The sequence below is a fragment of the Podarcis pityusensis genome (assembly GCF_964106645.2).
Source record: "Podarcis pityusensis genome assembly, chromosome: 3".
Taxonomy (NCBI): domain Eukaryota; kingdom Metazoa; phylum Chordata; class Lepidosauria; order Squamata; family Lacertidae; genus Podarcis; species Podarcis pityusensis.
The window spans coordinates 88,381,210-88,393,805 of NC_138026.1; positions in this window are offsets into that span (position 1 = coordinate 88,381,210).

Here is a 12,596-nt window from a genome sequence, read left to right on the forward strand (position 1 = left end):
TGACACACCAGACATCATGACTAGCTTGGCACTCAACCAGGCTTCAGGCCTAGTTTTAAGGCTGCTTTGGTGTCTCTGGCCGAAGATATGTGACAGGACATTTATTTACATAGATTATTAAAGTTCCATTTTACATATGACGATGATGGACAGATTTATTAGTTGCCCAATAGAAAAACTAATAGATTCAAGGTGTATATTTCTGGAAAGAGAGAGGCAAAAGGCTGAATCTTAGCTGGTGGGTGCAGTGGCGTACCGTGGGTTGCCAGCACCCAGGGTTGCACAGAGGGGGTTGGTGGGAAATGGATGGAGTATGCAGCATCCACGTCACCCAGGAGACGGCAGCAGCAGAGATAAGAAAAAAAGAGTCGTTCCATTGTCTGTAGAGGGCACTTCCTGGTCTGCATGGAGATATGTTTTCAACAGAGCCCAGTGACAGAAGTGCGCAGCTGTATTGAGGCAGCACCCAGTGTTGAAATTTTGCACCTGGGGCAGCAGTCCCTGTGGCCCCTCCCCCATGCTACACCACTCAATGGATGGCACCTCTATGGACAGCTTTGAGCTGAACACAAATTGACAATAGTGAATGCCTTGCTGTGTAATGTGCAAAGCAAGAACTGGCCAAAAATTGTCCATCATGAGACATCTGAAGAGAAGCACCACTTACCTTTTCAATATGAGAGATATGTGACTCATGTACTCCGTTCTTATTTATTAAGCCATGTAAATAGCACTTTACAAAGAATTAGCATGCAGGTCCCTGTTCTGAGGGTTTGACAAGGGAGGCAAAAGCGGGAGAGGAGGGGAAGAGAGGCAGATTAAACAGAGGAAGAATATTTGTCTCTTTCAGTTACATATACTTAGGTTTAGTGACAATAGGCTTTTGGGACTCTGTTGCCACCTGCTTGTAACATCTAAAGCCTCCGGATTTCTTGCTCAGAACTGAGGAGCAACCAGGCGTTAATTCGAAGGCGCTCAGCCCTAGAATTCTTTTGTCAATACCAAGACCACATGTGAAGTGGTAACAGAGTACGGTAATTCACAATACTAGACCGATGACACTAAAGTCTCTATTTCTCATTTTCAAGGGAACAACCCGCAATGCACTGAGGGTCTCAGTGACTGAAGTGGAATATAGGGGTTCAGGTGATCCCTGAGGTACTCTGGACTCGAGTTGTTCAGGGCTCTGTAAATTCATGCAAGCACCTGTTTTAACAATGGTGTTGCATGTTGTTGGCCAGATTCCCCCATCAGCAGTCTGGCTGCTGCAATCTGCACTAGCTTGAGCTTCCAAACCAGACCCAAGGACAGCCCCACATGAAGTGCATTACAGTAATCCAGCCTTGAGGTTACCAACACTCCTTCTTTGGCGATCACTCGTAGCCAAGTAAGATTGTCTTCCATGAACATGGTACCGTATTTTTCGCTCTATAAGACGCACCAGACCATAAGACACACCTAGTTTTTGGAGGAGGAAAACAAGAAAAAAAATATTCTGAATCCCAGAAGCCAGAACAGCAAGAGGGATCTGGCTTCTGGGATAGCCTCTTGCTGTCCTGGCTTATGGGATAGCCGTGCGCAGCTTCTCCCGGGCAGGGGGATGAAGGCTCCCCCTGCCCGGAAGAGGCTGCGCGCGGCTAAGGCAGAAGGTTCCCCTAAGAGCCACGCTCCCTTTAAAAAGCATGTGGAGCGTGTGTGCAGCTCTTGGGGGCTTTTCCCCAAGGAGGGAGAGGGGCAGCCACACGGCTCTTTAAAGGGAGTGCTGAGAAGAGCCTCCCGCCTGCATTCACTCCATAAGACACACACACATTTCCCCTTACCTTTTAGGAGGCAAAAAGTGAGTTTTATAGAGCGAAAAATACGGTATTTAAAAGTGACTACGGAGGCCAATTCTGGATCCACATGTCCTTCCACAGTGGAGACACGGGTTTCCGGGTGGGAGTCGATCACAATGAGGGTTTGCCAAGTGTGCCTTCCTCTCAGCCCATTTCTCCCTTTCGTCCTGCATGTGAGTGTCTTCAAAACTCATGACACCTTTGGTAAAGGCTGTTCTCCAATTGGAGCGCTCACAGGCCAGCGTTTCCCAGTTGTCGTGTTTATACTACAGTGGTACCTCGGGTTACATATGCTTCAGGTTACATACGCTTCAGGTTACAGACCCCGCTAACCCAGAAATAGTGCTTCAGGTTAAGAACTTTGCTTCAGGTTGAGAACAGAAATCGTGCTCCAATGGCACGGCAGCAGCGGGAGGCCCCATTAGCTAAAGTGGTGCTTCAGGTTAAGAACAGTTTCAGGTTAAGTACAGACCTCCAGAATGAATTAAATACTTTTTCTTTTCTTTTTTACCAACACATAGACTGCAGTGGACAGGCTATCCCTGCCCAGGAATGGTCGTACCAGACAAAGTTGGTAAAAGGCCCTTCTAAGCCACTCTTCATTCTTTCTTTTTATTAAACAACACTAGCGCTACCCAGAGTTTAATCTTACCTCTGATATTTTTAACTTGCTTATTTTGAAATGAAAACACTTGACAACACTCTATGGGGTTGCTTTGGCAGTGAGGGCATGCCCTCGGGGTATGACATTCTACTCCTTTGTACCCACTTCACTTTTAAGATGAATGTCGGGAGCTAAAACATGTCACGGAGAGATTAATTTTTACAAATGACCCTGTGTTCACAATATGCGTGCGTTTCATTGCGAATTCCACCCAGCCATCCTGGAAAACCTTTCGCTCAGTCGGAGAAAAATAAGGCACCAGAGGTGGGGAGGAGCGGGTAAGATGCGGTGAATCATCTGAGGCAATAATGCCAGAGTACACATTTCCGAGGTAACTAAAAATGCACATTAACTCAAAGGCGGGATGGAGAAGTTCATTTGCAGTCACAAGTAATAGCTTTTTCCTCCCACCTCACCCTACAAGCATTTATTTGATATCAAAGCAAAACACGGTAAGTGACTCCCAAGGCTTGTTTCCACAGCTATCCTAAGGAAGACCAAAGCAATCGTGAAGCCTTTCCTCCACAGGAAGAATCCCTCAAAAGAAGCATTTACTAATCAGAGCAAAAGCAAATAAAATAATACTGCCCCCTCTTCCCACTCCCTCTGGGATTCTGACTAACCTTGAGTTCAGAGACACTGTTTGGGATCCTGCTTATCCAACTGAGGAGGCAATTTGTTTGTTTTCTTCCATTATAGTGTGAACAATTGTCCTCGGGCCCAGGCAATGAAATTTCAAGGACTGCAGTCGTGACCTCTTCTTTCCTAAAGGATTTGCCAATAGGCTTCATGCTGTGCGCCTAGTTGGACTTGGGGAATCCCAATACGCAGTAATGCTGAAAAACAATCATCTCAGCCATCCTTGTTCTGCGTTTTCTTTCCGTTTCTGGACTGTCGTTTCCCATTATTTCTTTTCTGACATCGTCTCCTACTCCATCAATCAACTTTTGCAAATCTCTTAATGCAAGCCTTGTTTCAGATGCCTTAGCACAGTGGTTCTCAAACCCTCCCCCCCACACACATGGACCACTTGAATAATTGCCCCCCTCCCCTGCCTGTTGTAGCAATTGTAATGTGCTATGCTAGATGCCGAATGATTTTTAATTATATTTTTATTGCTTCTTGTATTTTTTTAATAGATTGTACTTTGTCGTATTCCATAGAATTCAGAATGCAATACAATAATAGACAAGAAATAAAAGAAGCAATACAAATACAATTAAATATCAATAAGAATATTTGATGTGATGGGTCCCGTTTTCATCACCTAAATGATGGTGGTCATGGAGCACTGGTGGTCCATGGACCAGAGTTTGAGAACCCCAGATTCAGCATGCATCATTCTGTGTTTTACTAAATTTGTGACCCCCACTTTGCAATTGTCACTGAGGTGAATAATGACCTCAGTGGGAGGGGCAGGATTTGCTTGCCTGAAAGGTACAGTACCATCATATTATAAAAGGGGAGGGGGCAGTTTCAAACACTCAAAGAAGCACCAACAGTAGGGCTGTCCTGCCCATGAGGTGCAGTGAGGTTGCATCTGGGCAGCAAGGGGTTGCAAGGGGGCCACCACCACACTGACCCTGTTGCATGCCCGCTGCTCAGTACTGCCAGGTGCTTGTCACCACCTCCTGCCCCTCTGCTGCTGTGAGCACACACACCATCAAGGCCATGCCCCTCCGCCGTGGCCTGAATGCCACCATGCCTCCTCCACTGACACCTAGCAGTGGCCCGGGTACCCCAATACACTGGTGGTGGCGGAGGGGGGTACGTGAAGCAGACCGGGGCTCTGTAAGTGTGGCCATGGGTGGATTACTGTGGTGGAGGGCATGGCTGCAGCAATGGAGAAACAAGAGGAGGTAACTGCCCAGTAGTGGCAAGCAGCGGGCACTGGGCAGGGAGAGTCCGGCAGTGATCAGTGGGCATGTGGTAAGGAGCACAAGGGAGTGGCACTGCCAGGGGTTTTGCCTCAGGCAGCAAAATGTCCCAGGCAGTTCTGACCAACAGAACAATAAAAGGGGGGGTGAGCCCTTACCGTCATTGCAACCCAAAGATGCAAGACCCTTCTGTTGTTTGTTTGTTTGTTTGTTTGTTTGTTTGTTTGTTTGTTTGTTTGTTTATATGCCACCCATCTGACTGGGTTTCCCCAGCCACTCTGGGCAGCTTCCAACAAATTATAAAATCACAGGAAAGCATCAAACATCAGAAACTTCCCTATACAGGGCTGCCTTCAGATGCCTTCTCAAAGTCAGGTGGTTGTTTATTTCCTTGACATCTGACAGGTGGGCATTCCCCAGGGCGGGCGCGACTGCCTTGTTCCCTGTAAACTCAGTTCTCGCAGCAGGCTGGCCTCACATCCTCCCTTCCCCAGCACCAATGCAAGGTGCCCTGTATAGCTGCAGCTCTTAGAGGCAGCTGCTTTTCACAAGGCAGGCGAGGGCCTGATATTAATCAGCACCTCTCCTCCTCTTCCAGATAGCTGCCTCCCTTCAACGTACCTCCTTCTGCTGCCGCCTGCCCGATTCAGTTGGTCACCGTGCCAAAAAAAAAAAAAGGCCTTCTCATGGTGGCCTTGCTGTACAACTCCACTGTGAAGTGATCCCAAAATGATTCCTCTAGCAGATTGCACTTTCTCCTCATCAATGGTAATGATAGCAATCGAGTGCTGAGCAGCTATTGAAGGGGCCTCATCAATATGAGTAATAATAACAGGGCAGTTTTCTCATTCTATGGGGAGTTTCCATAGCAACAAATGGCACCACTTCTAATCTCCAGTTTTAAAAACCCCATCGAAAATCACTTCTTCTTTTTTTGTAATTAAAAAAAAAAAAGACATGTGAGAAATACCTGTTACAAACACTGGTTTCCATTTGTTTAAATCTGTGCAACCAGCACCACGATGTGGCCATAGTGGATAATTTCACTCCAGCTTCACAAATAATAGCTCTTAAAAGTAGACATTCCTTGGCATTTAAATATATGTATATATAGGTCCCCTGGGTCTAAGATTAAGGTTCTTTTTCAGGAAACTGAAGAGCTCGTGAGCATGTCCAAATAATAATGAAAGCAATGGACATTTCTTATTTATTGCAGGACATATAAACAGATTTATTGACAGTTGCCTCATTCGGGTGTCAGTTTAAACCAGAAGTAGGGATATTTTTTTCAGCCCAAGGGCCACATTGCCTCATGCACAACCTTATGGGGGCCACGTGACAGTGGTCGGTGTGGCACCAGATGGGACACTTACATTTGCACAGTAGGCCGCAGCCCAACAACGCAAAAGTCACTGGTTTCTACATGTACATCTCTCCATACAGACAAGCTGGAGGTATGGTTGCAGTTCAAGGATACATTCCAGCTAGGCCAAAAGTAAAATAAAGTAGAGCAGGTCCAGGGAGAGATGTGACCCAAGGAAAGTACAAAATGCCATAGAGAGAGACCTGGAGGGCAACATTTCACCCCTTGGACCTTAATTAAACTAAGCTATGGTTTGAAGGTGAACATGGCAGTATGCTGTTGCACGCTGCGAAAATTGCCAGCGTTTTGCTCTTCCCTGTGCCTGATGCTGTCGGAAGCTAAGCCATAATGTGGCTTCTTGGCACATCTGCAACCCAGGATTTATGGGGGGGGGGTGTAGGTAAAGGACCCCTGGACGGTTAAGTCCAGTCAAAGGCAACTATGGGGTTGTGGTGCTCATTTCGCTTTTCAGGCCAAGGGAGCCGGCGTTTGTCCAGTTTTCCGGGTCATGTGGCCAGCATGACTAAACCACTACTGGCGCACGGAGGACCATGACTAGTGCCAGAGTGCATGGAAACACCGTTTACCTTCCCGCTGCAGTGGTACCTATTTATCTCCTTGCACTAGCGTGCTTTCAAACTGCTAGGTTGGCAGGAGCTGGGACAGAGCAGCGGGAGGTTACCCCATCACGGGGATTTGAACTGCCAACCTTCCAATCAGCAAGCCCAAGAGGCTCAGTGGTTTAGACCACAGGGCCACCCGTGTGTGTCTGTCTATCTATCTATCTATCTATCTATCTATCTATCTATCTATCTATCTCCTTCCTTTCCCCCTGAACCAAGACTCAAGGCTGCTCAAAAAAAATTAAAACAAACATGGATAAAACACAGAAAGCTACAAACATATAAAAGATGATAGTGAGAGGGAAAAAGGACTTAAATGATACCAGAATTAAAACAATATAAAAAGAAATCTGTAAAATCTGGAGCACTTCCACCTACGAAGACAGTTTACATTTGTGATTTTTAAAATTTATTTTAAAAGGGTAAGGGGAGGCACAATAGAGGTGTACAAATTTAGGCATAGTGTGGAGAAGGTAAATAGAGATAATTTTGTCTCCTTTGTTAAATCTAGACTTCAATGGCATTCAGTGAAACTGATCGGCAGGAAATTAAGGACAGAGAAAAGGAGGAGATACCTGGGACTCTTCACTAACTCATCTCTTCCAAGGATTCAGCTATACAGCTGCAAATAAAACGTTTTAAGTGTGTTGTAAAGTGCAATATACAAATGTGACACTAGATGATGGTGAGCTATGGCAAATTCAATATATTTTTCAAAACATTTTTTAAAAAAGCATTTTCACAGCGTTTTTTTATGTGTGTGTAGATTCCACCTTCACCTCCCTCCTTCCACTCTCCTGCTTCAGCTTCTGTTTCCGGACTTCTCTCTGCCACACACTCTCCCAGCTCACTAAGCCCTGCCATCTCTTCAGCATCTGACACCCCCTCTTCAGTCTTCTCCCTCTTCTCCTTCTGACCACTTACTATTGTCCCACCACCACTCCCCAGGCTTTGAGCCTTCTTCCCTTGATGGTTCATCAGCTGCTTCCTCCCACCATTCCTCTGCGTCCAACCAGTCCATGATGGTTTGCAGATCCCACATCTTCCAGTTCATTCATGGGTTTTCAGCTCTTTCACAAAAATGGTAGGTGTCTAAAATTTTCGGCAGCATTCACCTAACCAGCCCCACCACCAAAATTGACGGGGGTGGTTGTTCCAGAACAGCTTGTGAAGATGGAACACTTGGAAGAAGGTGATGTACCACCCTTTGAATTACCTATATAAAGCCAGCTGCCCTGGCCAGTTTATGAAGGAGAAAGATTTCATTTTGATCCATGAGATTTTATAGGGTCAAACTAGTTTGAAAATTCATCCCCCTGTGACCTACTAAATCAGGCTTGAAATGTGCCTTTTGCTCGGAAATGTATGGAACATTACAAGGAATGTTTGAAAGCTTCCCTGTCCAAACATAGAAGCAACACAAAGCAACACTTAGCAGAGTGGGAGGGAGATTTTTACTTTGCCAGTATTTTAAACAGCATACATGCACAGTTGATGCATTTCCACTCTCTCTGCATAAACAGCCCTCTGAAAAAGAGAATCAATATTGCATCTCCCACTTACACTTCTGCTACACTGTGGGATCAATAGAGGTTGAATTTCCCACTTTATTTAAATGTAAACTTTAAAGCATTTGCAGAGTATTGTATGGTGGGAGGAAACACACGCCCTAGGTTATATCCACACTGCAGCCTGAAACTAGTGTGACCATCATTTCCTAGTTCCTAGGGAACTAATGGAATTGTAGTTAAGAACATAAGAGCCTCCCGATACAGCATCCTGTTCTCACACTGGCTATTCAGATACCTGTGGGAAACCTACAAGCAGAACCTGAGTGCAAGAACTCTCTTCCCTCCTGTGGTTTTCAGTAAGTCCACTTCACTTCATTGTGGGGAGGAGTTGCGGTGGACCATGTGGCCACCCACTCTCCCCCAGGGGCGGGGGACAAAGTCCCACCTTGCCTGGGGATCCCGGCTGCATCAGCACTCTGCCAGCCAATCTGTTGGCTGGGGGGGGGGCATGGCCGGGACCTTTTAATTGGAGGCACAAGCCAGAGGGGTTCCTCTTGGCTCGCTCCCTCAATCACCCACCCTCCCTCCCTTTTTTGCAGGTTTTCATTGGCCTTGCTATGGACCTTGGTTGGTCGCCGTTGAGGGGCCTGGTAGGAATTTTTCCATTTGGCAAAATTGGCATGGGCCATTTGGTTTTCGCCTACCTCGTAGCAATCGTCACAACTTTGTAAGGTTTTGCGGTTAGGCATTGTTTGACCTATTGATGGGGAGGGGAGGTGCGGCCATCACCTGCCCCTCCCAGCTTAAGGGTATTCCGTTAAAGGAATCCGGGGGTGTGGATCTTGTCCAAAACCTGGGCCGGGGCACAACTCCATCGGGAACACCTGGGGAAGCTTGAGTTGGTCTGCATCAACAGGGCTCCCCCTTCTGGTGGTTTACACTTACTAGACTCCCTGCGCTACGGGCCGGAGTCCGATATAGCTGGGTCCATTCAATGCCTAAGCCAATACCACTCATAGTCTGTAATCAATAAAGTTGTGGCCAAATTTGCCCAATAACATTAACCTAATATCCGTGTCCTGGTGTGTTCTATTCCTCAATGAGGGGTCTAGACACGCAAATGGTATTCAGAACCATACTGCCTCCAAGTCTGGATGCACTTGTATAACCTCCATCATGGCTGAAAGCCATTGATAGCCTTATCTTCCATGAATTTGTCTAATTCTCTTCTAAAGCCACCCAAGTTGGTGGCCATCATTTCTTCCTGTGGCAGCGAGTTCCATAATTTAGCTGTGTACTGCCTGAACAAGTCTTTCATCTGTCCTGAACCTTCAGCTTCATTGAATGTCCACAACTTCTGACGTTATGAGTGAAGAAGAAAAACTTTCCTCTACCCGCTTTCTCTACGCCATACATAATTCTATACACTTGGAACCTCCTGCTCACCTTGTCTTTAACCTAAAAGTCCCAGATACGGCAACCTTTCCTTATAAGGGGAGTTATGTATAAGGGGAGTTGATCATTTGGGTTGCCCTTTTCTGAACCTTTTCCAACTCTACAATATCCCGTTTGAGATGAAACGTCCGGAACTGCACACAGTATTCCAAATGCTTTCACACCATAGATTTGTATAATGGCATTATAATATCGGCAGTTTTATTTTCAGCTCCTTTCCTAATGATCCCTAGCATGGGATTTGCCTTTTTCCGCCGCTGCCGCACACTTCATTAAGCTACCCACTACGAACCCAAGGCCTTGTTCCTCATCAGTCAACCACCAGTTCAGACGCTGAATGAAATGAAATTAAGGGGTTCTGCCCCAACATGCATCACTTTGTTTGCCTTGAATTGCATTTGCCATTTACAACCCATTCACTCGGTTTGGAGAGGTCCTTTTGGAGCTGCTCTTAATCTCAATCTCTCTCTCTCTCTCTCTCTCTCTCTCTCTCTCTCTCTCTCCAACAACACTGAACAATTTAGTATTGACAGCAAACTTCACCACTTCATTGCTTACTGCTAAGCTAGGACTTGCCGATCAGAAGGTCGGCAGTTTGAATCCCCGCTACGGGGTGAGCTCCCATTGCTCTGTCCCAGCTCCTCCCAACCTAGCAGTTCGAAAGCACGTCAAAGTGCAAGTAGATAAATAGGTACCACTCCGGCGGGAAGGTAAATGGCGTTTCCGTGCACTGCTCTGGTTCACCAGAAGCGCCTTAGTCATGCTGGCCACATGACCCAGAAGCTGTACACCGGCTCCCTCGGCCAATAAAGCGAGATGAGTGCCGCAACCCCAGAGTCGGTCACGACTGCACCTAATGGTCAGGGGTCCCTTTACCTTACCTTTAACTCTAGATCAGTTATGAACAAGTTAAAAAGCCCAGGCCCAATAACTATCCTTGGGGGCTTCTGATTTCTTCATCTTTCCATTCAGAGAACTGTGACTTCTGTGAGCAGAGCCTGGGAATGATTAAACGAATTCTCAGCCAGTGATATATCTTATAAAACTAATTCCCAGAGTTATTTGGAGGACACTATGACAATTAAGTGGCATAAAACAGATCTAAGTTAGTAGTGTGGAGCATAGCAAGTGCTAGGTAAGAAGAGAAAACTCATCTTTTAGTTCCCATATCACAAGCCTTGGAACTCATCATTCAATGAGCAAGTTCTCGATAGCCTATCCTTGCAGAAGAAGTGCTTGGGACACTAGAGCTTTATAATCCAGCCAAGTGGGCCCCATGGAGCTGATTGACCAGATGTAAGAGAGAGTAATGCAGAATGGTCAAAGTAAATTTAAGAGAATATGGAGGAGAGTTAGCAAAATCAAAGACAAAGATATAACTAAACATGGTTTAGCACAGTGGTTCCCAATTAGCTAATTACTGAGGACCCCCTATTTTTCAAAGCCAAGTGATGCACCCCGTGGTTCAGGAATTCTGGAAACAACCAAAGATTGAAGCCGTGCAACATCATCATTATAAAGTTCCTATGGACTCGCTCTCTATGTCTGCACCTTAAATTCTACCTACCCCAGCTAGCAGACCACATTATGTTTTTATTCTAAGATTTCAAATTCAGTAAGGACATTAACACTGCACTCCTGGTATCACAGGGAATATTTATCACAGGGAATACTTATGAAAAATAAGTCATGTCAGACTAACCTGATCTCGTTTTTTGACAGAATTACAAGCCTGGTAGATGAAGGGAACGCAGTGGATGTAGCCTACCTTGATTTCAGCAAGGCATTTGACAAGGTGCCCCATGATATTCTTGTAAAGAAGCTGGTAAAATGCGGTCTTGACTATGCTACCACTCAGTGGATTTGTAACTGGCTGACTGACCGAACCCAAAGGGTGCTCATCAATGGTTCCTCTTCATCCTGGAGAAGAGTGACTAGTGGGGTGCTCTTGGGCCCAGTCTTATTCAACATCTTTATCAACGACTTGGATGATGGACTCAAGGGCATCCTGATCAAATTTGCAGATGACACCAAACTGGGAGGGGTGGCTAACACCCCAGAGGACAGGATCACACTTCAAAACGACCTTGACAGATTAGAGAACTGGGCAAAAACAAACAAGATGAATTTTAACAGAGAGAAATGTAAAGTATTGCACTTGGGCAAAAAAAAATGAGAGGCACAAATACAAGATGGGTGACACCTGGCTTGAGAGCAGTACATGTGAAAAGGATCTAGGAGTCTTGGTTGACCACAAACTTGACATGAGCCAACAGTGTGACGCGGCAGCTAAAAAAGCCAATGCAATTCTGGCTGCATCAATAGGAGTATAGCATCTAGATCAAGGGAAGTAATAGTGCCACTGTATTCTGCTCTGGTCAGACCTCACCTGGAGTACTGTGTCCAGTTCTGGGCACCACAGTTCAAGAAGGACACTGACAAACTGGAAAGTGTCCAGAGGAGGGCAACCAAAATGGTCAAAGGCCTGGAAACGATGCCTTATGAGGAACAGCTAAGGGAGCTGGGCATGTTTAGCCTGGAGAAGAGGAGGTTAAGGGGTGATATGATAGCCATGTTCAAATATATAAAAGGATGTCACATAGAGGAGGGAGAAAGGTTGTTTTCTGCTGCTCCAGAGAAGCGGACACGGAGCAATGGATCCAAACTACAAGAAAGAAGATTCCACCTAAATATTAGGAAGAACTTCCTGACAGTAAGAGCTGTTCGACAGTGGAATTTGCTGCCAAGGAGTGTGGTGGAGTCTCCTTCTTTGGAGGTCTTTAAGCAGAGGCTTGACAACCATATGTCAGGAGTGCTCTGATGGTGTTTCCTGCTTGGCAGGGGGTTGGACTCGATGGCCCTTGTGGTCTCTTCCAACTCTATGATTCTATTCTATGATTCTAAGTTTGCCAGTTCATTTTTTAAAAAATGCACAGCTAGAGAACATGATTACCATTTTTCAATTCTGTTTTTTAACACTAACCACATTTTAAAACATGAGTAGGTAAATGATGGGTCATGTGAAATCTTTAAGGTAGCTTTCTGCAGTCCAAAGGAAGTTTTCTAGAGAACCCTATAATCACACCTCTTATTTAAAGGAAATCTGATGGTAATATATGTAAATGTTTCTGAGAAAGGCGATCTGATTTAAGTAAGGCCAATTACACCTGAACATAGCATGCCAATTTCTGAAGTCCTCCAAGTGTTTCATCTTACAAAGCCATGAACAAAGCTTTTAAATCTGCAGGGTACCATCCAAATTGGCAAA